The sequence below is a fragment of the Miniopterus schreibersii genome (assembly GCF_964146895.1).
Source record: "Miniopterus schreibersii genome assembly, chromosome: X".
In the NCBI taxonomy this organism is placed as follows: Eukaryota; Metazoa; Chordata; class Mammalia; order Chiroptera; family Miniopteridae; genus Miniopterus; species Miniopterus schreibersii.
Window position 1 is genome coordinate 15,978,722 of NC_138104.1, and position 26,044 is coordinate 16,004,765.

Here is a 26,044-nt window from a genome sequence, read left to right on the forward strand (position 1 = left end):
TCTACTTCTCCATCTTTCTCTCCCAATCTTCTCCCTAACTCTTTTCCTTTCTCTTCCTTTCTCGTCCACTCTCTACCTCTCCACCTCCCAATGGCTTTTGATCTCTCCCTGTCTCCCACTCTTGTCCTTTCTCTCCCCTCTCCTTCTCTCTCTTATGCTACTTTCCACTCTGTACTACTTTCCTATCTCTTCCATGCTCTCCTTCTCTTCATACCTCTCCTTCCCTCCACATCCCCTTACCTCTCCCCCTGCCTCTCCCTCTTCCTGTTTGTCTTTTCCCCTGTATCTCTCTGTTTCTGTTTCTCTCCTCTCATCCGCTCTCTCTCCCTGTCATCCTCCCCATCTACTTCTCTCTCACTCTCTCCCATTCTCTTTCAAACTCCTACCTCCCCTCTCTCTTTCTCTCCCTCTCCCTCTTCCTCTGAATCCCCCTCTTCATCCCTCTCTCAATCTTCTTCTCTAGGAATCACTTTCTCCCTTTCCCTTTCTCTTTCACTCCATCTCTTCTCTCTCCATCTCTTACCCTTTCTGTCTGTCTCTCTGTCTTTCTCCAACCTTATCCCTGTCCCTTTTTCCCCTTTCCTTTGCCTTCTTTATTCTTTTTCCCACTCACTCTCCCATTTCCTCTATGTATCCACCTCCAATTACTCTCTTACTCTGTCTCTCTTTCTATCTCTCATCTTGTCCCTATCTTTTTCACCCTCTCCTTAGCCCTCACCCTCTCATCTGTCTCTCCCTCTCCCTCTCCCTCTCCCTCTCCCTTTCCCTCTCCCTCTCCTTCCTTCTGTCCCTCTCCCTCTCCCTCCATTTCCCTTTCTCTCCTTCCCTTTCTCCCTTCTCTCCTCTTTCTCACTCCCCCTCCCTTTCTCTCCCACCCTCTTCCTCTTTCTCCTTGTCCCTCTCCCTCTTCCTCTCTCCCTCTCTTCTTCCTTCTCTTCCCCTCTCCCTCACCCTCTCTCTTCCTCTCCTTCCCTTTCTCTCTCTCCTTAAACACCAGGTAAAAACATTTTGTTAAACCTATGCCAATGGATTTCACCATTGTTTATTTTTATTGTTTATTTTTTGGCACTTATTTTTGGCATCTGCCCTATCCTGACGTTCATTTCTCTGTCTATCAGGCTTTGAACTAGGTGCTTCCCATAGTTATATGAGTTCTAAGCTGTTTCCATCTGCTGGTATTCCCACACGTATTCAATCTGAACTGCACCTCCACTTAATTTTGCTTGGGTTGCCCCATCCCCAGGTTCCTGCTACTGGACCTTTCAAGTATAACCTAGTCACAAATGACCATGACCAAAAACCTTAGACCTCTGTGGGCAACCATTCTCCACCCATCTCCTCATGAGGCCCTTAATTGCTAATGAGCACAGAGTGATATGCAAAATGGTCCAGGCAGGGAAGCAGCAGGAGATGAAACTGGACCCCATTAAGTTAGGTTCCTGCTGCAAAAGCCCTTAAAATAAGGCCAACAACGAGAGTATCCTTCCTTCCATGGGAAAGGGAAAATCACTGGAAATTTTAAAATCAGGAAAGTGTCAAGATTAAAATGTTTTGTGCAGCATTTTTGGAAAACTGTTGTGTTTAATATTAATTGATATTACATGAAAAAGAAGTTCTAGAAGAAGATTGAAATCATATCAAGCATCTTCTCGGGTCACAATGCAATGAAACTAGAAATCAACCACTATAAAAAAACTCAAAAATATTCAAACACATGGAGGCTAAATAGCATGTTATTAAACAATGAATGGGTTACCAATGAGATCAAGGAAGAAATCAAACACTTCATGGAAAGTAACGAAAATGAACAGACAACAACCCAAAATCTGTGGGACACAGAGAAAGCAGTCCTGAGAGGAAAATTCATAGCATTACAGGCCTATCTCAGGAAACAAGAAAAAGATCTAACGAACCATCTAACACAACAACTAAAAGAACTAGAATGAGAACAGCAAGAAAAGCCCCAAGGAAGTAGAAGGAAGGAAATGAAAATCAGAGCAGAAATTAATGACATAGAGACTAAAAAAACAATACAAAAAAAATCAATGAAACCAAGAGCTGGTTCTTTGAAAAGGTAAATAAGATTGATGCACCTTTAGCCAGACTCACTAAGAAACAAAGAGAGAGGACCCAAATAAATAAAATCAGAAATTAAAGAGGTGATATAACAACTGACCCAACAGAAATACAAAGGATTGTAAGAAAATACTATGATCAACTATATGCCAACAAATTGGAAAACATGGGGGAAATGGACAAATTCCTAGAAGCATACATCCTTCCAAAGCTGAATCAAGAAGAGGCAGAAAACCTAAATAGGCCGATAACAACTAATGAAATTGAAGCAGTAATCAAAAAACTCCCAGCAAACAAGAGTCCTGGACCAGATGGATTTACAGGCAAGTTTTACCAAACATTCAAAGAAGAATTAACACCTATTCTATTCAAACTATTCCAGAAAATTCAAGAGGAGGGAAAACTCCCAGACTCTTTTTATGAGGCCAGCATTATCCTAATCCCAAAACCAGATAAAGACACTACAAAGAAAGAAAATTACAGGCCAATATCCCTGATGAACATAGATGCTAAAATCCTCACTAAAATACTAGCAAACCGGATCCAGCAATACATTAAAAAGATCATACATCATGACCAAGTGAGATTTATTCCAGAAATGCAAGGCTGGTACAACATCCACAAATCAATAAATGTGATACACCACATAAACAAAATGAAGGACAAAAATCATATGATCATATCAATAGATGCAGAAAAAGCATTTGACAAAAAATCAAGCACCCATTTCTGATAAAAACTCTCAGCAAAGTGGGAATAGAGGGATCATACCTCAACATAATGAAGGCCGTATATGACAGACCTACAGCCACCATTATACTCAATGGGCAAAAACTAAAACCATTTCCATTAAAAACAGGAACAAGAGAGGGATGTCCACTTTCACCACTCTTATTCAACATAGTACTGGAAGTCCTAGCCACAGCCATCAGACAGGAAGAAAACATAAAAGGCATCCAAATTGGAAAGGAGGAAGTAAAACTGTCATTATTTGCAGATGACATGATATTGTACATAGAAAACCCTAAAGACTCCATCAAAGTACTACTAGATTTGATAAACAAATTTGGCAAGGTAGCTGGATACAAAATCAACATCTGGAAATCAATAGCATTCATATACACCAACAATGAGCTCTCAGAGAGAGAAACTAAAAAAACAATACCATTTACCATTGCAACTATAAAAATAAGATACCTAGGAATAAACTTAACCAAGGAAGTAAAAGACCTGTATTCAGAAAACTCCGTGACACTGAAAAAAGAAATAAAGAAAGATTTAAACAAGTGGAAGAATATACCATGCTCATGGATTGGAATAATTAATATCATTAAAATGTCCATACTACCCAAAGCAATTTATAAATTCAATGCAATTCCTATTAAAATACCAACAGCATATTTCACAGACCTAGAACAAACATTTCGAAAATTTATATGGAACCAAAAAAGACCCCGAATAGCTGCAGCCATCTTGACAAAAAACAACAGAGTGAGAGGGATCACATTACCAGACTTCAAACTGTATTACAAAGCCACTGTAATCAAAACAGCCTGGTACTGGTACAACAACAGGCATATAGATCAATGGAACAGAACAGAGACCCCAGAAATAGACCCACGCCATTATGGTCAGTTAATATTGGACAAAGGAGGCAAGAGTATCCAATGGAGTAAAGACGGTCTCTTCAATAAGTGGTGCTGGGAAAATTGGACAGATACATGCAAAAAAAATGAAACTAGAAGACCAACTTTCACCATACACAAAAATAAACTCGAAATGGATAAAAGACTTAAATGTAAGTCATGAAACCATAAAAATCCTGGAAGAAAACATAGTCACAGACATCCCATGTAGTGGAATTTTCACTGATACATCTCCTAGGGCAAGAGAAACAAAAGAAAAAATAAACATATGGGGCTACATCAAACTAAAAAGCTTCTGTGTGGCAAAAGAAAACAGCCTCAAAATACAAAGGAACCCCACGGTCTGGGAAAACATATTTGCCAAGGATGAATCTGGTAAGGGGCTAATTTCCAAAGTGTACAAAGAATTCATAGCACTCAGCAAGAGGAAGACAAACAACCCAATTAAGAAATGGGCAAAGGACTTAAATAGACACTTCTCCAAAGAGGACATACGGATAGCCAAGAGACACATGAGAAAATACTCGACATCGCTAATCATCAGAGAGATGCAAATTAAAACCACAATGAGGTATCACTTCACACCTGTCAGAATGGCTCCATCAACAAATCAACAAACAACGTGTGCTGGCGAGGGTGTGGAGAAAGGGGAACTCTAGTACACTGCTGGTGGGAATGCAGACTGGTGCAACCACTATGGAAAACAGTATGGAGGTTCCTCAAAAAATTAAAAATGGAGCTGCCATTTGACCCAGTGATTCTACTCCTAGGAATGTATCCTAAGAATCCTGAAACATTAATCAGAAAGAATATATGTACCCCTATGTTCATAGCAGCACAATTTACAATAGCTAAGATCTGGAAACAGCCCAAATGCCCATCAGTGGATGAGTGGATAAAAAAGCTGTGAGACATATACACCATGGAATACTATGCAGCTATAAAGAAGAAGAATCCCATACCCTTTGGGACAGTATGGATGGACCTGGAGAAAATTATGCTAAATGAAACAAGCCAGGCAGAGAAAGACGAATATCACATGATCTCACTTATATGTGGAATCTAAAGAACTTAATAAACTGATGAACAGAATAGATTCAATGACATGGATGCATAGATCAGACTGACAAATGTCAGAGGGATGGAGGAGGGCGGGTGGGTGGAGCAGGAGAGAGTAACCAAAGAATTTATATGCATATATGCACAACCCAAGGACAGGGACAATGGTGGGGAGAGAAACTGGGGAGGGGGATGGGACGGAGTGGAATGGGTCACTGGGAAGAAAAGGGGACATCTGTAATATTTTAAACAAAAATAAAATTTAAAAATAAAAAGTTCTGTGGTCAGTTATGTTGGGAAAATACTGGGCTAAAGAAAGTAAAAGATGTTTCTTTATTGCAGGACCTCTCCACGACTTTAATATACTGGCATGTGCACTGCGAAACTCCAGGAGGGATATGAATATTCCCTGCTTCCTAAACTTGCATTAGCACAGAACCCTCTTTTTTTTTTTAAATCCTCACCAGAGGATTTTTTTTTTCCCCGTTGTTTTTCAGAGACAGTAGAAGGGGAGAGAGAAAGAGGAGGGGAGAGAGAAACATTGATGTGAGAGAGACACATCAATTGGTTGCCTCCTGTACGTGCCCCGACCAGCCCTGGGGGGATTAAGCCTGCAATTGAGGTAGGTGCCCTTGACCTTTACTAGAATCAAACCCATGACCCTTTAGACCACCGGCCAATGCTCTAACCACTGAGCAAAACTGGCTAGGACCAGATCCCTCTTTTTAACAGGGGACATATATCAGGGCTAACATTCCCCAGAGCACAGTTTGAGATACATGAGTTTAGGAAGATCAATCTGCTGATGGTTTACAAGAAAGGTTGAAAAGAGATGAATGTGGGCCAGGAGACTATGGCAGCTGAAGCAGGTGGAAGAGCAGCCCACACCAGCACCTCAACAGTGAGAATTAAGTGAAACATGCATCTCAAGAGGCTTTTGAAGAAGACCAGTGAGGACTGGAGTTAAGCCTCTGGTGGAAACTGGGTCTTATTCTTCTTTTATCTCCTACACTGTATCTTGGAGCAGAGAGCTTTGCATAGGAGAGAAATATATGTACTTGCTGACCATGACTATATTACCAGCAGCAGTGATTTAACAAAATTACTCTTTATGTTTCCCTTTAAAAGTAATTTACCTGGCTCAGCCAGTGCGGCTCAGTGGTTGGGAATCGACCTATGAACCAGGAGGTCACAGTTTAATTTCTGGTCAGGGCACATGACCCAGTTGTGGGCTTGATCCCCAGTACAGGGCATTCAGGAGGCAGCCAATCAGTGATTGCCTCTCATCATTGATGTTTCTATCTCTCCCTCTCCCTCTCTCCAACATCAATATAAGAAAAAAAAAGTAGTTTACCTGGTGTTTTTTATATAATTGACACAATTTGCAAAACTAACTCACACTGCAACTGAAGGGGGAGTTGGGGGCTATCAAAACAGTTTCTTTTTATCTATTTGCAAGATAGATTGTGTATTTTAGTTAGAGCATTGGGCTGAGAATTTTTATATGAAAGAAAAGAGGAGAGGGAGGAGGAAGATAAAGAGGAAATGTTATATCTCAGGAATGTTATGATTTGTTACTCAACACTCCCCACACACACACCAAAAGCTTTCAAGGATATCTTTGGCCAATAGCTATATAGGTTACACTGTCATGGTTACATGAAAAATACTCAACATTAAGAATTAACAAGTTCATTAGACAGATAAATCTGAATGAGGTAAGAAATTCCAAAGCAAAATCAGGTGAAAATTTGCTTGGTTTATCAGGATTTACAGTTAGAACCCATGATTCTAAAATGCTCATATCATGAATCTCTCAATTGATACTAAGTCAGTTATAACAAGTGTGGAGTTCATGTTGCCCTCCCAAGATATGCCATTCGCTTCACCTTTCTGGTCATATTTTAAAATTTACCAACATGTTTCTAAGGCTTTTCAGACCCCATTTCAGCAGAGGCAGTGCCTGGTGAGGGCAGAAGAGGCATAGTTTCATAAAAGGGTTCAAACAGCCTTCAGGACATCATCTATGTCAACAGGATCAACATGGTAAGCAGAGATTTTCAGGGTATAAATGCAACCCCAATTCAGGCAGAGCTCAACTGCACTGGCACCCCCTTGAAAGGAAACATCTATATCCCAGGGGTGCTACTTTATTTACGTCAACCTATAGACAGCAAAACAGCATATCAGTCTATGCCTCTGTTTCTTCATCTGTAAAATGGGGATAACAGCACCCACTTCATATGATTGAGTCAAAGATTTAATGAATTCATACATGTAAAATGCCTAACAACAGTAAGTGCTCAATGAGCGTTAACTATTTTTATTATTATTGTTATTATTATATTCATACATTTTTCAAACCCCAACAATCTAAGAAGTTACAACTATATAGTGGTTGGCAGAGTGAAGATTTTCTTGTAGAACTATGACCTGTTTCCCTCATTCAAATCTATACCTTTCTCACATGCATCCTGAAAGCCCATTTCCTCTATGGAAATATGAGCATAAAATCCTGAGTTCCCTTAACATGAAGGCTCCTTCAAAGGTCCCCAGAAACCAATGCAGACTGAAGCACTCAAGTTCTCATAAAGTGATAAAGCAAGGCAGCAATGAAACAAGACTGTGATGAAAATCCTCCCAAGAATAAGAACCAAGTCTTTTTTCACTTTGAAATCCCCAGGCCAGTGGAAGACCTGGCTCAGAGTAGAGGCTCAGAGAAACTTCATTGAATTGCACAAGTAGAGAAGGAAGAAATTATTCTCAACATTCCTTAGCAGATGCCACAGCATTAGGCAATAGAGGAACTGAGAGAGAGAGATGCTGTCATCTACAGTATAAGTAGGGACATAGCAAGGCTTTCATTCCAGAGTCACTTTCTCTCACATTAGATACAAATTCATTACTCTTTCCAGATGGCCTCAGCCTTCTGTGTTATCACAGTCAGCCAGCAGCAGCATGGTGTGAACACCAAGCATCACTAAAAGTGCTTCCTGCCCAAAGTGGTCCCCCACAGTGGCCTATCATCTGCCTTATCTTCTGAGTATAGTCTTCACTCTACAGGGTTGAGGTACATACTTTATACTATCCTTTCTCCTAAACTATAGAATACATACTTTACACGATCAAGTATTAACATGCAGCAAAGATTGAATCATCTGATTACTGTGGAGAGAGCCAGATCTCAGTTCTTACAGCTCTTTTCTGGGCAACCTATTATTCTTCAATCCTTCTGAATTATGATTGTCATATCCTTTTATACTTTCTATACAGTATATTATATAATTATACTTATTCTACTTTTTTATATTTTTATCCTTTTACATTCAATTAGTCATGTGATAAGCACATGGTTCTCCTACATTATAAGAAAACATCCTGCTCTTAGTCTTGCTGACCAGTTATCTGGTGTTCTGTGTTTATGTCTGATATTGTTCTTTGACACACTGGCAGAGAGCACATAGGGTAAGTGACTCTTACTTATGGTTGCAGAGACTTGATAGGGCCCAGGTCCTAGCTGCATAGCCAACTCAAGGGTGCATTTTAAAAAAGGTAGGAACAATGGTATTAAGTCAAATTTGGAGGAAGAGTCAAGAGAACTTATGAATCAAGACTGTCAAAAGCAGTAGACCTTAATTTACACCATATACTAAAATTAACTCAAAATGAATCAAAAACCTAAATTTGTAGAAGAAATCATAGGGGCAAATATTCATTACCTTGGATTTAGGCACAGGTTTTTAATTATCACACCAAAAGCACAGGCAATAAAAAAAATATTTAACTGCATTTCATTGAAATTAAGAATTTTTGTGCATCAAGGGACATTATCAAAAAAAGTGAAAAGACAACCCACATAATAGGAGAAAATATTTGCAAATCACATATTTGATAAGGGTTTAGTATCCAAAATATATAAACAACTACAACTCCACAACAAAAAGACAATTCAATTTTTATATGATCAAGACTTGAATAGATATTTCACCAAAGAAGACGTGCAAATGGCCAATAAGCACATGAAAAGATGCTCCACATCATTAGTCATTAGGGAAACATGAAGCAAAATCATAAAGAAATGCTACTTCACTCTGACTAAAATGGCGATAAATTTTTTTTGTGGTTATTGCCATTTTATTATTCATATTTATATTCATTTTTTTTCCCTTCTTATTTTGTGTTTTTTGGTTATTAAATTCTTTTTGTTTGTTTGTTTGTTTGTTTGTTTAAAATATTACAAATGTCCCTTTATTCCCCAATGACCCATTCCACCCCATCCCACCCCCCTCCCCAGTCCCTTTCCCCACCATTGTTCATGTCTTTGGGTTGTGCATATATGCATATAAATTCTTTGGTTACTCTCTCACCCACCCGCCCTCCTCCCTATAATTTTTTTTTAAATCAGAAAATAACAAGTTGGTGAGAATGTGGAGAAATTGGAACCCTCACATATTGCTGATGGGAATGTAAAATGGTGTCATCACTATGGATAACAGTTTGGCAGTTCCTCAAAAAGTTAAACATAGAATGACACTTCTGGGTATATACCCAAAAACTGAAAGTGGGGACTCAAACAGATATTTGTATACCAGTGTGTGGGAGGAAGAAACTTTCCACTTCCCTCCTAGGTTCCTTCGGCTGGTCTAATAATCAAATAGACATGAGACGGATTACAAAGAGAAAATAAGTAAATTTAATACATACATATGTATGGGAACTTCACATAAATGAAAGAGTCAGAGACCCCACATATATGAGAGGTTCAGAGACAGAAAGGGAAAATGGAGTATATGACATTCTCAGCTAAGGGAGAGGTAAGGCACCTTGAGCTTCAGTGGAGAGGAGGGCCATTCCCAGGACAATAAGAAGAGCAGATACTCAGTAATTAGAAGTCTGCCTTGCCTTACAGATGGATCATAAAAAGTCATTTCTGGTAGTAACTCTTATCATGGGCAAGTCTCCCAATTTAAATTCTTTAAGGGAGAGGGAAAAGTTTCTCTTTGGCCTGCAGGTTCTTGACTGCCTTCAGTGGAAAATAATACACATGCCCAAGTGGCACATCTTGGGGAAGCCTGTCTGAACCCCTTTCACAATGTTGTATCAACATTATTCACAATAGCCAAAAAACAGAAACAACTCAAGTGCCCATCAACAGATGAATGGATAAAAAAATGTATATCCACACAATGGAATATTACTGAGCCATAAAAAGGAAATAAATACTGATACATGACACAGCATAAACCAAGCTTGAAAATAAGCTGAGTGAAATAAGCCACACACAAAGAACAAATATTATATAATTCCACTTACATGAAGTATCTTCAATAGGCAAATTTCATAGAAACAGAAAATAGATTAGAGGTTACCATGGTCCAGGGATGGAAGAGAGGAAAGAATAGGGATTTACTGCTTAATGCATACAGAGTTTTTGTTTGGGGTGATGAAAACATTTTAGAAATAGACAGAGGTGATGGCTGCACAACATTGTTAATGTAATTAATGTCACTGAACTGTACACTTTAAATAGTTAAAATGGCAAATTTTATATCATATGTATTTTACCACAATAGAAAAAGCCTATTTTATCTGTGTTAATGCTTATATTGGAAGTGAGATGCCATAACAGAAGCAGAAGCAGCCCAAGGGCATCTTGACAGGGGGCCTGAGAATAGTGCAGCAACTTCAATCCTGCTTTTGCACAAGGATGGTGGTAGATCGGTGTGCTGGTTCAACTTTTGTCCCATTCTCATCAGATGCTGCCTTGCTGAGCTACAGGGTGGAATACATAATCTGTGGCTCTGTGGGCCTGGAAAGTGAATAATCTCAGCATTTGTGCTAGGCAGGGGAAGAGGATGTTCCAAGGACTGTGGGTGGAGCCAATGTGTTTGTTGCCCAGGGTTACAACACATGGATCCAAGGAACAGATTCCAAATGCAGAGTCCTGAGGAAACCAAGGTGCAAGTTGGTATAGAGCCCAAAACATAGATCACCAAGTCTGAGGAATTAGCAGAAATGTAGAACCAAGATATAAAAGCAAAAATTGGAGAGATGCAGAAGCTAACACATGAAGGGAGTTAAGGAGGGCCTACTTTAATCCTGAGCTGTCTGCCTCAGATTTTTATAGTATCTCATGCCTGATTTTTCATTTAAAGGCCTGAAAAGAACCAAAAGTTTAAGTTATTTTGACATTATAAACCACAATTATTAGGTTCTTTTAAGAACATTTCCTTTTAAGGAGAGAAGTTACCTAGGAAACTGATAGAGACTGTTAGCCAGAGAAGGGAAGAATCAGAGCATGTCAATCATTTCTCCACTGCAAATTATCTATAAAAATAGCAGCATTCATCAGTCATAATAAGAGAACTTAAAGGACACTTCATTGTAGGCACAGAGACTTTAGAAATGGAAGACAGAGCAATTGCCTGTTTCCTGATAATTGGATATTGAATATTGAAAATTGCACATTATATGAAACATGCTCGTGGGGTGCTGGTACCTGCTATAGAAGCCCTGCCTCCAGAGCAACAAAGCCTACATGTTAGTTGTTCAGGTCAGGTCAGTGTCCTAAAGGCTAAGAATGGTGACAGGTAGAGAAAATGGGGACAGCTAAGTGGGGTTGAGTGAGACAAAACCTCTGGCATAAGAGACTTACTACACAACTGGGATGGTAGACCCTTTCAACCTGAGCAGTGGTCCCACAGCTCATGCAAAGACCAGCAGATTCTGTTCCCACCTAGCACACACCTGGGCCCAAAAGGAATGACACCATCTTTGAGTGTGAAGGGGAAGGAGGCAGAAAATGCATAGAAAAGTTGGAGTGGGGGAACCATTGATAAAACAAAGTATAGAGGGGCACAGAACCCAACCTGCTGCTGCTTCGACAATTCTAAGGGCTGGGATGCTTGCCAAAACCCCAGAAGAGTCAGAGATTAAATATTTACCCAATAGTCAGGGGCTAACATAGATTATAACATGAAACCAGCTGAACTATGAGAATTACTTGAGCAGTACAAAACTAAGAAATATTAAAGACATTCATCAGGCCTGCCTATTGCTAGTAAATGATAACTGACCAAATCCACTTGCTGGGGTTGCCCAGTGAAGGTAGGGAGTAAAGGAGGAGGCAATGGGCAGTTAGCCCTACAGGCATGATTTGGAAGAGAGGTGCTTCTCTGCAGTATATTAGCCAGAAAACAAGCAACAGTATAGTGGTGTGGGGAGGGGGAGTGATGACAGGGAGGAAGACAGCAAGTCAAAGTTAGAATAAGGAGTTCAAATATGTTATTAATCCAAGTGTCTAGATCTGGGTTTCTTAATCATTTCTGAGCCATAGACCCTTTTGACAGCTTAGTGAAATATAGACTTCTTTTCATAATGACATTTTTAAATACATAAAATAAAACAAAGTATTAAAAAGGAAACCAAATATACTGCTATACAATTCTATAATATTTTATATATGATTTAGTAATATATTTCCTTATTAACACATTAAATAACAAGATCTAGTTGTAGGTATAATAACTACTATGATTTCAAAGCAGTGAAGAGAAATAAAGGTATTTTGAAATCTCTACAACTTCTGTTATTTGATATAAAATGATTTCTAGCCCAGCCGGTGTGGCTCAGTGGTTGAGCATGACCCATGAACCAGGAAGTCAGGGTTTGATTCCCAGTCAGGGCACATGCCAGGGTTGCAGGCTGGATTCCTAGTAGGGGCCATGCAGGAGGCAGCCAATCAATGACTCTCGCTCATCATTGGTGTTTCTATCTCTCTCTCCCCTTCCCTTCCTCTCTCTGAAATCAATAAAAACATATTATTTTTTAAAAAGGATTTCTACTAGTTTCAAAGTTGCAGGTACTGTGGTTTGTTGCTTACATTCATGAGAGAAAATGTTCAATTACAGTTGGAAGTAAGTGAAAACAAAGCTGTGTTTTTTCCAATACAAATGTACTAACACTTTTATTTGGGGGGGGGGGGGTAAATAAGCCTTTATTAGAATGTTGAACCAGTGTGTTCAAAGAAGGCAGCCCTTCAAAATAAGCATTTTCAATTAAGTACCTAACTGCATGTATAGGAAAACCAGGGCAGGGGCTGAAGTGGGGAGTGGCTTACTCTGTCTCCACATCAACACACATATATGCACATACATGGGATGCCCTCACATGTGCATGGAGCTGGCCCTATGTGCAGCATGGAACTGATTTTTAAGGCGTGGGAGAAACCAAGTGAAACACAACTAAGAGCAGACCTGATCCTTTGTAAGACATTTCTGTAGAGACCCCTCTATTTTTTTAATTGAGATATAACTGACCTATTTTTTCCATGGAGACCTTGGGAATGTGTGCACCCAGATTAAGAACCCCTGCTAGAAGTGAAAAACAGGAGCTAAAACAAGAAACCAGGAGACAAGAACAAACAGTAACTGAGGGGGTGAGCAGGTCTAAATGAATTCAGATGATGAACAGATACCTATAGTGGCTTTTTACTTAAGTGTGCCCATCATGTACTTGCTTGTCTGAACTGCATTCAGTTAAAGACCCTGACAAAGGGTGGAGAAGGTAAAAATGAAAGAAAAGTGGCTATATGTTGATAACTATTGAAGATGATTGGTGACTACATCAGGTTGTTTATACCACTCCCTCTACTCTTCTGTATATTTGAAATTTTTCATACTGAAATCATTTAGAAGTAATGAATAAAATAAAGGATCTGACATGTTGTTTCATTATCAGAATTCCTCAGATCCACTCATTACCTATTCACTGATTCAACAAATACGTATTACTGCCTCTGGCACAGTATAGGGTATAGCAAGGCTAAAACCAAAGTCACGTGAGGGTCAGACCAGGAGAAACAGTAAGGAGTCAGTTCCAGTCCAGAATGAAACAGAGAGAAAGAATGCTAGGACAAAGTCAGGGGGCAGAATAGAAGGCCCTGAGAGAAAACATTTTGATGGAGGTAAAGTTCTTGAAAGAGAGAGGGAGAAGAGGGGTGGGCACACTACAATGGGAGAGCAGAGTGATCAGTGCAAGCTGGAATGGGGGAAGGAAGAAAAATGGCTAAAGAAGTGGGGATCCACCAATGAAAGCTTTTGCATCCTCCTTCATAGCTATTTGGTAACTATTTGCTGCCCAAAAAGACATATTCAAGACTACACCATTTGTATAAACCCAAAGAAAAGACTGGTCACATCAAAGCTCTCTCCTAGAAACATGAGTTTTAAACTTCATTGTCAATCTCAATAGAACAAAATATGTGTTAACTTTTCAAAACAGAGCTTTAAAAGGTACACAGTATAACTCATCCCTAATGCAAATCAATAGAGAGAATAAATTAATATCTGTTTATATTTCATTTCCACTAACATTTGCCTGAGAAAACAGCAACTGGGTTTTAATAACACTGGAGGGGTCAAAATTCCCAGGATATAACCCTTTAAACAAGTTTTCTTCCAAAGCTCATTTCATAAGGGCTTGGTAATTATTGCACTAACAGGAGAGCTCTGACTGGCACCTCCCAGTGGGAGCTGCAGGATCCTCCTGGCAGCCAGATGCCTGAATTCTAAACTCCTGACTCATTCAAGAAAAGAAACGAAGTCCAGATGAGTTTCATCGTGAAACCCTTTGGTAGGAAGGTTGGCAAATGAGAGGAACTCCGCTTCAATTTGTGTTTCTCCTCCACTAGCTACTAGTTGTACTTCCTTCCTTCCGCACTTCCTATGGCTCTGTTGACCAAGACAAAGTGACTTGAACTTGTCCAATTGTCAACTAATTCAATTCCCTTCAGATGTCCTAGTTATGTCTGGGTCACAGTAGGTGACCCAGTCCCTGTCCACAGAAGCACACAATTCAGAAAGGACAAGAATACCTCTTAAAATGTTAATCTCTTAAAAATCTTCTTATACCCACAATCAGCAGCAAGGGAAGTTATATTTGCCAACACCAGCATTCAAATAACTTACTCATCTGCAATCAAATTAGCCTAACCTATCCTGGTAAAGAACACAGGCTCTGGAGACAAACATGGGTTTTAACTTGACACCCTTTCCCACTTACTAGCTATGTGACTTTGGACAAGTTACTTAACTCCTCTGAGACTCAGTTTCATGAACCTTAAATAAGGGATAACAATAGTTATCTATCTTACAGAGTTGTAAGAATTAAATAACAGATTCTAGTGCAGCTCCTCCCTTAATACTCTACTCCTTCAGGAATAGAGTCCTGTCCCTCCACCAGCACCAGATTCCCTCCAGGGTCTGGGGAGGCTCTGGGTAACCCTCATCAGACCCCACCCCCCCTCAGTATGAGCATCCACAGCTCTTAGGCTCCCAACGGCAATGTGAACACTTACTCTACCCTACCACTTCCTTCACTCCACCATCAAGGCCAAAGGACAGGAGAATGGCCACTTGAAAAGCAATAAATATTTAAAGAACTAATACCTATCCTTCTCAAACTATTCCAAAAAATACAAGAGGAGGGAAAACTCCCAAATTTATTTTACAAGCATTATCCTAATTCTGAAACCAGGTAAAGACACTACAAAGAAAGAAAATTATTGGCGAATGTCCCTGATGAACATAGATGCCAAAATCCTCAAGAAAATATCAGCAAATTGAATTCAGCAATACATTAAAAAGGTCTTACACCATGATCAAGTGGGACTTATTCCAGGGATGCAAGGTCCGTACAATATCCGCAAGTCAATTAACGTGATACATCACATAAACAAAAATGGAGGATAAAAATCATGTGATCATATAAATAGATGCAGAAAAAGCATTTGATAAAATCCAGTACCCAGGATGATAAAAACTCTCAGAAAAATGGAAATAGAGTGAACATACCTCAACATAATTAAGGCCATATATGACAAACCCACAGCCAACATCATACACAACGGGGAAAACTAAAAGCATTTCTCTTAAGATCAGGAACAAGACAGGGGTGTCCACTTTCATCACTCTTATTCAACATAGTACTGGAAGTCCTAGCCACAGCAATCAGACAAGAAGAAGAAATAAAAGGTATCCAAATTGGAAAGGAGGAAGTAGAACTGTCATTATATACAGATGACATGATACTGTACATAGAAATTCCTAAAGATTCCACCAAAAGACTATTAGAACTGATAATAAATTCAGTAAAGTAGCAAAGTACAAAATAAATATCCAGCCCAGCTGGCATGGCTCAGCGGTTGAGCATCGACCTATGATTCAGGAGATCACAGTTCAATTCCCAGTCAGGCCATATGCCGGGGCTGTGGGCTCAATCCCCAGTAGAGGGCATGCAGGAGGCAGCCAATCAATGACTTTCTCATCATTGATGTTTCTATCTCTCCCTCTCCCTTCCTTTCTCTAAAATCAATAATATATATATATATTTTTTTTAAAGTACAGATTGGTAGTTACAGAATAATCACAGGGATGTAAATTACAGCACAGGGAATATAGTCAATAATATTGTAAGACCTATGTATGGGGCCAGGTGGGTACTGGAAGTATCAAGGAGATTGCTTTGTAAAGTATATGATTGTCTAAGCACAATGCTGTACACATGAAACTAGCAGAAAATAATATTGAATGTAAACTATAATTGAAAAATTAAAAAAGCAATAAAGATTTAACATCCATAGGCAAAGGGGAGTCTCCTCACCCTGTATAGGGCAGATGAGGCAGCCCAGGCCACCAGAGGTGCCATCAAGCCAGCACCTCCACATCTTGAGTCCAAGAGAGAGCCCCAAAGAGACTCAGAAGAAGACAGGAGGAGGAAAAGAAGGAGAAGGAGAAGGGGAAATGAAAAAGGAGTAGAGGAAGAAAAGAAGGAGAAATAATTCCTTTATAGGAGTCCTTCAAGTAGAGGTCTATCCTTCAAGAGAAACCAGAAAGAGGTTGAAGAGGTTGTGTCTCACGCCTCACTCACCCAGGGGAACAGGAGAAGGAGGTCAGGATGGCAGTATAGTCTTCCAGCAAGGAAAGGCCACCACCGCCACCCCTTCCCAAGAGCCAGGAGTCCCAGGCACAGGTTACCGCAGCTAGTAACGCCAGAGATGCAAATGAAGAGACAGGGCTCCAGGCCACAGAGCTGTCCATCACCTCAGGCCAGAAACTAGCACCCACACCAAAAGCCAGGAAGCAGAAGGAAGAGCTAGGTGGGGGCACACAAGTGGTTTCTAAGCTGCAAAAATCTGTCATTGTAGGATCACAGGCCAGACCTGGTGCACTGGCTTTCTCTCCGTGCTAAAAAAAGGAATTTGCTGCTGCCCCCACCCCGCCACCTGTTCTCCCTTCTCCTTCTTGAGGAGTCTCCCATTATTCATTTGGCAGTCCTTCCTCGAGGACAGTTGAAAATGATCTCTTGCATTTTCCCAAGTGATTTTAGTGGTGTAAAATGTTCCTTTTCATGTCTCCATCTCCTTCCCTGGCTCTCCACCTGCAGAGGTCAACTTCTGATTCTCCTCCCTACTTCTCTTCCATGTATGTTATCTTTACCCTGCCCACTAAGCCCCTGAGCCAAAAGCACAGTGTTCGCACTAGCAAACCCTGAGCATTCAACCCTGCCACCCCATGTTGAGTTTTTAGTCTCTTGTACTATTCCAAGGGTCTCTGAGTTGGGGCACTGGCCCTCCCTAAGTTTATGCCTCCAGACTGTGTATCAACTGTGTATCCTTTGTAGATATGATAAGGAAGTGGTTAGGCTTTGGGAAGGGGGGTGGAGCAGAAAATTATCTAATGGAAAATAACTTTTTATCTTTTTTCTCCCCGTGTGGTAAATAACATATGATGGCCAAACCCAGAATAGAAATAAAAATAAATGAGATAGATAAATAGATGATAGGTAGATGATAGGTAGATGGTGATGATGATAGATGATGATAGATAGATGATAGATAGATAGATAGATGATGATGATAGATAGATAGATAGATAGATAGATAGATAGATAGATAGATAGATAGATAGAGATAGATAGATAGATAGATAGATAGATAGATAGATAGATAGATAGATGATAGATAGATAGATGATAGATAGATGATAGATAGATAGATAGATAGATAGATAGATAGATAGATAGATAGATAGATAGATGATAGATGATAGATAGATAGATGATAGATAGATGATAGATAGATAGATAGATAGATAGATAGATAGATAGATAGATAGATGATAGATAGATAGATGATAGATAGATAGATAGATAGATAGATAGATAGATAGATAGATAGATAGATAGATAGATAGATGATAGATAGATGATAGATAGATGATAGATAGATAGATAGATAGATAGATAGATAGATAGATAGATGATAGATAGATAGATAGATAGATAGATAGAGATAGATAGAGATAGATGATAGATTAGATAGATCGATAGATCGATAGATAGATGATAGATATAGATGATAGATAGATGATAGATGATAGATAGATGATAGATGATAGATAGATAGATAGATAGATAGATAGATAGATAGATAGATAGATGATAGATAGATATAGATGATAGATAGATGATAGATAGATAGATAGATAGATGATAGATAGATAGATAGATAGATAGATAGATAGATAGATAGATAGATAGATGATAGATAGATGATAGATAGATAGATGATAGATAGATAGATAGATAGATAGATAGATAGATAGATAGATGATAGATAGATAGATGATAGATAGATAGATAGATAGATAGATAGATAGATAGATAGATAGATGATAGATAGATGATAGATAGATGATAGATAGATAGATATAGATAGATAGATAGATAGATAGATAGATAGATAGAGATAGATGATAGATTAGATAGATCGATAGATCGATAGATAGATGATAGATATAGATGATAGATAGATGATAGATGATGATAGATAGATAGATATAGATAGATAGATAGATAGATAGATAGATAGATAGATAGATGATAGATAGATGATAGATAGATATAGATGATAGATAGATGATAGATAGATAGATAGATAGATAGATAGATAGATAGATAGATAGATAGATGATAGATAGATGATAGATAGATAGATGATAGATAGATAGATGATAGATAGATGATAGATAGATAGATAGATAGATAGATAGATAGATAGATAGATAGATGATAGATGATAGATAGATAGATGATAGATAGATGATAGATAGATGATAGATAGATAGATAGATAGATAGATAGATAGATAGATAGATAGATGATAGATAGATAGATAGATAGATAGATAGATAGATAGATAGATAGATAGATAGATAGAGATAGATAGGGATGATAGATAGATGATAGATAGATAGATAGATAGATAGATAGATAGATAGATAGATAGATAGATAGATAGATGATAGATAGATAGATAGATGATAGATAGATAGATAGATAGATAGATAGATAGATAGATAGATAGATAGATAGATAGATGGTAGAGTGCGAGCAGGGGTGGAGAGCTGTTTTTCTGCCAAGGGCCATTTGGATATTTATAACATCATTCGCTGGCCATATACAAAATTACCAACTTAAAAATTAGCTATGAAAAAAGCCCCTAGATTTACTGAATTTTGAGTCCCACCTGCAGTTGTCTTGGCAGGGCCAGACCAAATGATTTCTTGGGCCAGACGTTCCCTACCCAGGCTCTATGGGAAAACCTTTAGCTGCTTTAACCATAGAAAATAATGAGAATAATAAGCCTTTTATGGACAAGAACTCACTATTGGGTGACTGACGCAAGAGTTAAAACAATATTTGAATTAGGGTACATTTTGATTAAAACTTGTTGGTGATTGCCCTGGCCGATGTCGCTCAGTTGGTTGAGTATTGTCCCATGCACCGACCAGTTCAATTCCCAGTAGAGGTGTGCAGGAGGCAGCTGATCAATCGATGTTTCTCTCTCATTGATGTTTCTCTCTCCCTCTCCCTTCCTCTACCTAAAATCATTTTTTTTAAAAACTCATTGGCAACTATTTCTGCTCTAAAGATAACATGGAGACTCCTTTCCACAGCCTCTAAGGCTGTGCAGTGGCCTTGTGGGCCTTTCTAGCCTCATTCCCAGCCACTCTTCTCACTCTCTAACAACAGCCACTTGACCTTCTGTCAGGTCTTCAGTGGTGCCAAACTGCTGCCTGTTACTTGTGCATGCTGTTCCCTCTGTCTGTAAAGCTCTATCTCATCCTCTTTGCCTGACTTTACTGTCAAGCCTGGATTCAAGTGTTATTTCCACAGGAAAGCCATCTCTGATCCCCTAGATTAGGAAATCTTTCCTTTCTTTTTTTTAATTGAAATATATTAACAAATAACATGTAAATTTAAGGTGTACAGCATGTTGATTTGGTACATTTATATATTGTAATATGATTGCCATTGTTGTGATAATTAGCACCTCTATCTCATTACATAATTATTTGTTTTTAGCAGTTGGGATAATTAAGGTCCAATCTCTTAGCAAGTTTGATTATAATATGATATTGTTGTCTATATTCACTATATTAGAGCTTTAGGGCTTATTTACTATTCACTGTAAGTTCGTACCCTTAAAACAACATCTGTCCTACCCCCCACATCCTACTCCCTGGTAACCACCACTTTACTCTCTGTTTTCACGAGTTTGCTTTTTTTAGATTCCACATATGAGTAAGATCACACAGTATTTGTCTTTCTCTTTCTAATTTATCTTACTTAGCATAATGTGCTCATGGATAAAGAAGATGTGAGATATGTATGTAATAGAATATAATTCAGCCATGAGAAAGGACATCCTGCCATTTGCAACAACATGGATAGACCTAAAGGAAAAATATTTCTTGAGTGTTTGTTTTCTTAGCATCCTCTTATTTTCCATCGTAGTATTTATTAGCTGCCTCCCCAACTCAACCGTGAGCTCCAGGGGCTATGTCTCCTTTGTTCACCACCACATCTCCAGTGTAGTGTAGGTACTCAATGAAAATTTCAGTTGAAGGCAGTGAGTATCACAATATAGCAATATGTAAAATATGCCCTAAAAGTGGTTTCCCCCATGAGAAGGCTGGTGAGAGAGATGACCCAACTACCTCTTCTACTTGGTTTTGTCCAAGCTCTTCATTCCTAATCTAACCCATTCTTCAACCCACCCTCTATCCTTTCTTGGTCCTCTCCCCTCTCAGTCTAGCTTTTGTTTTCCCAATTGTTTTAATAGAAACTGGATGCAGAAAAATATTTCATGTCTTCTTAATGTCATTGTAAAAAGAACAATAATGCCAGTTCCATGAAAAATGGTAACTAACTTCCAGATTCAATGTCAATTTCATAAGGACAACCACTGTTCAGTTCCAGTCAGTTGTTGTGAGGAAATGGGGGGCCCTGTGTGCCAGATTCTGTGTTTTCAGAAGCCAGAAATCCATCTTTTTATATTAACCCTCCTATTTTTGAAATATTGGAAACTATTTTTTAATGTGAACATGTGTTAGCTTAATGAAGCATATCTATGGGCCAGAGGTGTCCCAGAAGCCACTACTTTTGTCCAAAGAACAATCAATAATTTAACTACAATGCAAGTCAGAATGAAAACTGTGATATAATGGGAGCAAAAGCAGCATGCTGTAGGAACATACAGAATGCAACAATCACAAAATGCACACTGTCATATTAATGGATACATTTAAAAAATAGGCCATCGACCTTATGTAAGAGCATAGCCAAAGCAGGATTCGTGTGCCCCAACTTTTGTTTGACCTCCCGAGTCACACAGCTTGTCCATTTATGATCCATGACATGCTCTCTTGCCTATATTTGCCTCCTGGATCTTGGCAATGAAGACAGAAAGTAAGGGAGGAATAATGATTAAAACAAAAGAAGCTTAGAAAGGAGTAGTGTTCTTTCAGAAGATCATTACAAGAAATACGTTCAAGAAAAATGATGCATAGGCATTTGTATTAATAATTCGTTCCTAGGTGCACCTTTGAGTTTAACCATCTTGACTGTAATTTCCAATATTGTACTTTAAGATCCTTACTTAAGTCCTTCACCTCATCTCTTCAGTCTCCTAATTAACCAGAACATTCAAACCTGTGTTTGCCACTTAATCCTCCTACATAACCTCTAGTAAAAATACTCCTAAATGCTACTTAAATCTAACCACTTCCTCAAAGCTTATCTGGACTACTCTAACTCAATTTATTTCTCCAACCATCCTTTATCCTTTCTGTTTCCCTAATCATGACCCTTTGTGAATACCTCTGTGTAGCTTCATAATTCTTGAACTCTTTTATGATTAACCTTAGGTAATTAATTTCCTGGAATACAGCCATAGTCCACAAAACTAATATTCATAGGCCTCTTGGGACTATCTGAAATCCTAGATAAGCATTTCTGAAGACAAGTTATATAAAGAAGTTTAAGGACATATGGAACATAAAGAATCAGATGCAAGGATGTCCACTGAAGCATTGTTTGTACAGACATATCTTGAAGATACTGTGGGTTCAGTTCCAGACCACTGCGATAAATCAAGTAAAGGCATACCTCAGAGATACTGTGGGTTTGGTTCCAGACCACCATAATAAAGTGAGTATCACAATACAGCAAGTCATGATCTTTTTGCTGGTGGAGAATCTTGCCTTCCAGTTGTAAAATACACAACACCTGTGAAGAGCAAGCAATCAAAGTACAATAAAATGAGGTATGCCTGGTGATAGAAAAAGACTAGATAAACCCAAAAGTCCATAGTTTGGAGAATAGTTCAACATACCAGGACACAACCATGCTGTGCATTACTATGAATGCTTCACGTATAGACACAGTTGGTTTGGGGTTGGGTTGCTAGAAGCAGGGTCTGAGACAAGGATTCTTGTGCACAAGACTTATTAAGGAGGTGCTCTCAGGAGAAGGGAGGAAGGCAAGCAGGACAGGGCCAAAGGAGAAAGCTACGGAAGAATTTATTAACTGGAGACTAGCCTCAGTTTAATCTCACAGAAATCCTCTGGAGTATAAAGTGCACTACCTAGTATCCCCGTCCCCCCACCTTGAGGAAAAGACCTTTTGTATCCCCATGCCCAGCAGTCCAACAGTTGTCAAAACATTAAGTTCCCTTCTTACAGTGCACACTTACCCAATGAAATGGCCAGGGGTTCCTTTAGGAAAGAACTCAAGGAATCATTACTATATATACGTGCAGTGGTATTGCAGGGTCCTTCCTCTGTGGGGACTTAGACCCCATTTAGCCCATGGGTTCCAGGTCTGAAAACTAGCTCATGTCCAGAAACTCAGCAGGAGGTAATGACTTTGTACTGGAGCAACTGCCCTCAGCCTCCTGATCATTAAAGCTTGATTGCTTTTGATTTGCAGACTGAGTGGTGCCCTTATTATCTACCCATCTATTTTGCCCCCGAGGGATATCATATTTTATTAACTACCTCCACAACTCCCACTGGGTAAGGCCCCTGTGGCTGCCTCTTTGACCTAGGTCTGTACTATGATTATTGCATCTACCAAGATTCTGGCAGTTGAGCATAACGACCTGGTCTCTGTTTCTTAGGTTTTCCCACCATCTCCACTGCTAGTTAATGAGACCAGTTCTGTGATTGCCTCTCCTACTGCCCACCCTGGCCTGCATGTGGCCTGCATATGAACTTTTTTAAAATTTATTTTTATTGTTGAAAGAATTACAGATGTCCCCCTTTTTTCCCCATTGACCTCTTCTACCCTGCACCCACCCCCTGCCCCAGGCCTTCACCATACTATTGTCTGTGTCTGTGGGTTATGCATATATGCATACAAATTCTTTGATTAATTTCTCCCCATCTACCCACCCACCCCCACCTTCCCTCTGAGATTTGTCAGTCTGTTCCATGCTTCTATGTCACTGAATCTATTTTGTTCATCAGTTTATTTTGTTCTTTAGATTCCACATGTAAGTGAGGTAATGTGATATTTGTCTTTCTCTGCCTGGCTTATTTCGCTTAGCACAATATTCTCCAGGTCCATCCATGCTGTCCCAAAGGATGCTTCTTAATGATGCCAATGCTCTCTCATCAGCACTCTCTTCATGGCCTTGGTGAACAGTGTGCTCCTGAGCCCTCCAGTGGAACATAATCCTCCAGTGGGTCTTCTGACCTCACATAACATATTCACTCAGCAGGCTCCACTCTGAGCCTTCCAAACACTGTCTGTCATGGCAATTCAGGCATTTCTACCTAACCTAGTATCAGCCAACATGTTTTCCATGCTTCTAGGGTCTGTCCTAATAGTGTGTTTGCACCATCTTCCAGGGTCCTTGCCAAGGTGTTAAATCCTGGATCCCAGGAGGGACTCCTATATTTGCAAACTATCTTTTATCCAAATTTGTGTTCTACCTCCTTTGGTTCAGCAAAATCCCTGCCTATACCTATTCTCTCAGCTCCTGCCAGTATATTTTGATTAGATGCTTCATTTTATCCAGGTATTGTGCCCTTCCTATCTTAACAGGCATAACATACCCCCAGTTGTGTTAAATTGAGATTTAACCCTAGTTATTGGCGTACTGTCCAGGAAGAGCAACACGGGGGGGGGGGTGTCCTGAGGGGGCAGGCACATATCTTGCAATGGAGAGGCCTCTGTATTGTGTTCAAACAAATGGAGCATGCTAGCTCTTAATAGCAAAGAGTGGGCCACTCCTACAGGCACAGAGGGTTTGTGGAAGTCTGGAAATTCAAGGTTTTCAAGACCTAGAATTCCCTCTCTCTTATGTCGGATTATCATTCTTTCCTAACCAGAGCCCTGACCTTGGCAATATTGCAGACCTGCCTTAGTTGGGATTTGAACCATGTTTAGAGACTGACGACTCATAATTTAGTCCTGGTCCTGGTCCCTTGCTTTCTCTATCATCCTGCTGGTGGTAGTGAGAGCTTCTTTATATGCTACCAAGGAGGTTCTATGGATTTCACACTTAACTTTAAATTACCAGCTAATCACTTTCAGCTTGTTGTTATCTTTTTCTAGGTGTCAGTCAAACTTATGAATAACATCCAAATTCCATTCTTTTAAAGATTGTATTCTCACCCTGGCTAGGTAGCTCAGTTGGTTAGAGCATTGTCCAGATACCCCAAAGTTTGCGCGTTCAATCCCCTGTCAGGGCACATACAAGAATCAACCAATGAATGCATGAGTAAGTGAAACAACAAAATCGATGTTTCTCTCTGTGTCTTTCTGTCTCTCTCTCTAAAATCAATCAATAAATAAAAATTTTTTAAAAGATTACTATTCTCATGCCCGGCTGATGTAGCTCAGTGGTTAGCATCAACCCATACACCAAGAGGTCACCCATTCCATTCCCCGTCAAGGCACATGCACAGGTTGCTAGCTTAATCCCCAGTAGGGGCCGTGCAGGAGACAGCTAATCGATGTTTCTATCTCTCCCTTCCTCTCTCTCTCTAAAAATCAATAAAAACATTTTAAAAATTACTATTCTCTCCATATTTTGCAAATGTCTAATATAAACCAATAGCTGATATATTCCCTTCCACCAATGAAAGTTTTAACTGCACTGCTACCTTGTGTCAGAGAATATCCATGCTCCACCTATCACCTCAATGGAGTGTCCTCCATGCCAGCCAGGCAGTGGTGATCCAGGTCCAAAATCCCATGATAATCCCTGCTTCCTCAGACCACTCCTGACACCAATTGTCACAGAGCCTGGGTTCTCCAGGAAACAGACTCTGAGATGGAGACCAGTGTGCCTGATATTTATTAGAGAGTGCCCTTGGGATCAACACTTGTGGAGAGGAGGTGGCAGAAACAGCATTGGGCAGAGGAAGAAATGAAACTATGCAGTCCCAACAAAGGCCTCAGACAATCCCATGGTAGGCTCTTGAACTAGAATGGCTGGTTGGCTCAAATTGGGTTAAGAGGGAGGGCTGGGCCTTGATACCACTGCATTAATTACTCATTGGATGTGGGCTTACCTTGAAAGGAGTCATGATCTTGGGTGAGGCAGTTTGCTTTAGCCAAGGCAATCCCTAAAAAGGGCTTACACATGAGGCCATATTCTTTTATCTTTTTAATCCTCACCCAAGGAGTGAGGATATTTTTTCCATTGATTTTAGAGAGTGGGAGACAGGAGAGAGGGAGAGAGGGGGGAAGAGAGGGAGAGAGGGAGGGGGAGGGAGAGAGGGAGAGGGCAAGGGAGAAACATCAATGTGACAGAGACACATCGATCAGTTGCCCCCACACACACATGCCCCAACAGGGGGTGGTGATCGGACCTGCAACCCAGGTACGTGCCCTTGACTGGAAATTGA